This window comes from Eulemur rufifrons, chromosome 8 (assembly GCF_041146395.1).
Source record: "Eulemur rufifrons isolate Redbay chromosome 8, OSU_ERuf_1, whole genome shotgun sequence".
Taxonomy (NCBI): Eukaryota; Metazoa; Chordata; class Mammalia; order Primates; family Lemuridae; genus Eulemur; species Eulemur rufifrons.
The window spans coordinates 10,866,448-10,870,696 of record NC_090990.1 but is presented as its reverse complement, the minus strand read 5'-3'; positions in this window follow the sequence as shown (position 1 = coordinate 10,870,696).

The window sequence follows — 4,249 nt, the reverse complement described above, 5'->3', positions numbered from 1 at the left end:
CCAGCTGGGCTCTGCACTCACTAGCTCAGCTTTTAAAGGCCCCAGAGGAGCTCCTGGGGGTTCAGTGCTAGCAGAAAAGGGAGCCGGGGGATGCAATGCTGCATGATGCTGTACCCCATGCCAGTGTGCCTGGTGTGCAGACAGCCCTGGGCTCGCCCAAGCTCAGCCTGAGCAGGAAAACGGCGGCACATTCAACCCCACCGCCTGGTACATGTATTGCATGCACCACCTTGAATTTGGGGAGGACAATCACAGCAAGATTTTGGAATCAAAGGGCAGGGAAGGTCCTTCCGAGGGTCCATGCCCCATTTCTACACATCTCTAACCTCTAGAGATCGACATGGGACCCCCACTCTCCTTCCGGTTTCTGTTTGACTGCCGGCCTGGTTGCAGCCAGAGGGAATCTGTCATCCCAGCTTTCTGGTGTGTGCTACGCCCGCTCAGAGTTTTCTTTTTTTATTGCTCCTAAATCTTTCCTCATGTAGCTAAAGCTTCTCTCTTAGTCCCAAGTAGTGGAGGGAAGGGAAAACTAAAAATAGAAGGAAATTTACATTTGCAGAACACCTGTTCTATTTTACTACATTCTTATTTAATCCTCACAAGACCCCTGCAAGGTAGTTAGAATGTTTATAGTTGAGGGAACGGGCTCCGAGAAGCCCAAGTTTGCACAGAACAAAGTCTCCTTTCCCAGGCCTCCCTTGAAGCTAGGTGCAATCCTGAAACTCATCAAGGAGGACTAAAGGGGGGTGCGGGGTTGTGTCTGCAACTTCTAGGAAGTGCCCTTCTCTGCTTGGTCCTCCCTTCTGGAATGCAGGACGCAATGGCCAGTTCCAGCAACCGTCGTGGGACACGAGTGACTTTGAGGATGAAAGCTACTACACAGCAGCGCTAAAGAAAGGAATGCTAGGTCTTCCTAGACTGGGGGGCCCCATGCTACCCGGGGACTGACCCACCTCTAAACTATTTGAATGGCAAAGTCGTAACATGTTACCAAAATGTTTGTACCCCCATAATTTCCTGAAATAAAAAAAAATTTAAAAAAACAAACCAACTTCTATATTGTTTCAGGGTCTTATGTGGGGATTTTCTGCATTGATGTTAAACGGCTACGGTGACTGGCTGGGTATTCCTCCTTCTGCAGATGTCATTCGTATCGGCAGATTGTCCTACCTCCTCAGCATGCAAAGGGCTGGAGGGGCTTCCTAGCATTACTCACCACCCCAGCGTCCTCCCCCACTCCCAGAAGATCAGTTCTGTTTTCAAAGATGCTTTTCTCTGAGGGGTAAGGACTGGGCACGATCTGGAAGAGCAACTCTCTAGGATCTCTACATTGCCCTCAGTTTCTCCTCTGATGGCAACATCAGTCTGTGACAACCAGGGCTTCACATAGGAATTGAGAATATTATACCACTTCATACTATAGGAAATAAGAAAATTAAGTGAAAAATATTATGGCAAAGAGAAAAGTAGAAAAAATAAGATGAGATCAGGAAGGTCTATATACTTGCAGCAATTTGAGCTTCCTAGCAGCCAAAGCAAAGAGGAAAACACAATCAACTTATGCTGATGGTTGATCAACATCTATTTTCCATGCTTCAAGGGCTGAAAGCCATTTCTCCTATGGGGCCTGGAGGCAGTTGACAGACAATGTCAGCAACAGTCCTAGTGGCAAATGCAATGATGAGGTCATTAATCCTCCCCCAAACCCTAGGTATTATTGTTAATCACCATCCTTATCTTACAGATGAGGAGACCAAGGTAAAGGAAGTTAAGTAACTCTGCCCAAGGTCACACAGCTAGGGAATGGCAGAGCTCAGACTCCAGTTCAGGAAGTCAGACTCTATAATCCAGGCTCTTAAGCAAGGGCTTTAAGGTTAGCCAGACCTGGGTTCAAATCTTGCCCACTACCCACTGCTGAGCAGCCTTGAGTAAGTGACTACACCTCTCTGAGCTTTTGTTTCCTCATCCGTCAATGGGAATAATCCCATAAACTAAGCAGGGTGGTTGTGAGGAGTCAGCAAGAGAAATTTGCATGTAACAGAATGTGAGTGGGACATTTCCTGGCGCCCTGGAATTACAGCCAAAGCCAAAACGAAGGATAAGGAGGGCCAAGTAGACCCAGATTCTAGAGAGAGCTGACAAGAAACTGCCCACAACTGGGCCAAACCTGCCCCCTTCCTCTCCCCTGCCAGGGTTGGCCAGGATACAGCAGAACCAGCCCCCAACACCACCCCTCTCCACACACATTCTGCACAGAAGAGGCGGCCTTGCGCAGAGCAGGGCACTGGTGGGAGAGGTGGCACAGGCCCGGAGATGGAGGTTGGCAGGGAGCAGGAGCGAGCAGGTACCACCATCACCGCGGAGACCACCAGTGTGGGCAGACTCCACCAAAACCAAGGCAGCAGCCCCCTACCCCACCTGCCTGGCAGAGTGAGCCTCCTTCCTCCTCCTTCCTCCTGGCGAAGCCTGGAAAAAGCTGGGGGCGGGGAATGAAATAGGGTGCTTTAGATGAGATATGAGATCCCGGGTTCTAAAACGGACTGGATTACATTTTAACAACTGGAAATGGCCAGAGAATAATAAAATCTGCCTGAGGACATTAAAGCCCAAGAAAGGAGAATGTGAAGAAATTTCATTAAAAGCAACAAGCGAAGAAATGAAAACCAGCTCCCATTTTGAGCCACGGAGCGTTAAGACTCCTTGGTTTACCAGCTGCACGGAGAAAGTCCTTTGCACAGGAGCACACAGTAGGTGCTCACGTGTCACCTCCACACACGCATGGGCAAGAGGGCCCTAGCTGGCCGCTCCAAGCCCTCTCCTAATTGGGGACCCCACAGGCCCCCTCCAGGGGCGCGCAGCATTTGAACATTTCGGGCTGAGGGCAGTCTAACCTGGAGACGCTGGATCTAACGGTGCAAGAAGGTTAGAAGACGCCGCACAGGACAGACGTGGGCAGGGTGGACGGCGCGGAGCTGGCAAATGATCGACTGTCCCCCCCGCCCCCCGGTTTATCTCTTCTGGGGCAAGAGGCCATTTGGCCCTGAGGAGGCAAGCGTGCGCCCGATGGCCATCCTCTCTCCTCCCGCACCCCCGAGGGAGAGCCCGCGGCCTCCAGTGGGACCGTCCCTGGGGTCCACCTTCTGCCGCTCTCCACTGACCTCTGTCCAGTTCTCCTGGATCTTCAGTTGCCACCTCCCTGGGTGACAAGAGATGGGAGGACAGGCTCCCCTGTCCTCGCTTCTATTTTACCTCCCATCCTCACCCCTGCTGGGGAGGGGTCTTGGCAGAGCCCACAGTTATGCCGAGAGCCGTCATTGCTATGAGCAGGTGGGCAGTCGCTCTGCTCAGGAAAGAGCCCCGTGAACTCCAAGATAAACATGGGGCCATTGTCCCCGATGTCAACACAAAGGTGGTGGCAGGAGGAGCTGGGTCAGAGTCGGGGGGAGCAAAGGGCAGAGTTAGAGAGGCTGGAGCTAGACCCGAGGGGCTTCCGGCCGCCCACCCGAAGGAAGCAGAAAATGGACGTTGTACACGAATCCCTGCTCTCCGCATGTGGCTACGTTTGACCATGAGAAAGGCTGGGCACCTGCCCGGACTGGATGCCACCAGAAGACCCTTCCGGTTATTTGAAGGCAAAACCTCACGGCTACCCAACGTTCATGCAGCTCCACACATTTTATCAAACCAGCCACAGGCCTGTGGAACCTAACTCCGAGCCTCAGTTTCCCTATTTGCTTAGATGGGTGAAAACCACATCCTCCAGAAGGGGAGAGTCAGGATGATCGGGGTGCAGCAGGGAAGGCGCTGAGCAGGGACGTGCGTACCACAGGAGCCTAATAGGTGCTCGGAAGGCCCTTCCTTGAGCTCCAGCTGAGGCAGCTGTCCTCACCTGGTGGGATCCGCAGCGGTCTGACGCAAAGGGCCACCGAGGCTCCAGGAGGGGCCCACGGGGCTAACAGGCCCTGGCTCAGCCCGGGGATGGGGGGTGGGGAGCCCACGAGGCTGACGAGGGGCGGGAACCCCGGGCCAGGGAAGCCGTGAGTCACGCGCTCCGCAGATGGCAGAGACACGGCGCCGGGATGCAAGTCCCATCTCCAGTTGGAAGAAAGCAGGTTGGGGGCGAGCTCTTGTTTCTTCCCTCTCTCCTTCTCCTCTGATGTGTTTCTGACACTAATCAGGGATCCATCCCCCTGGGAGCCAACAATAATGATTAATGGTGTTAAATATAGCCGGAGACTGCCGGGGCAAA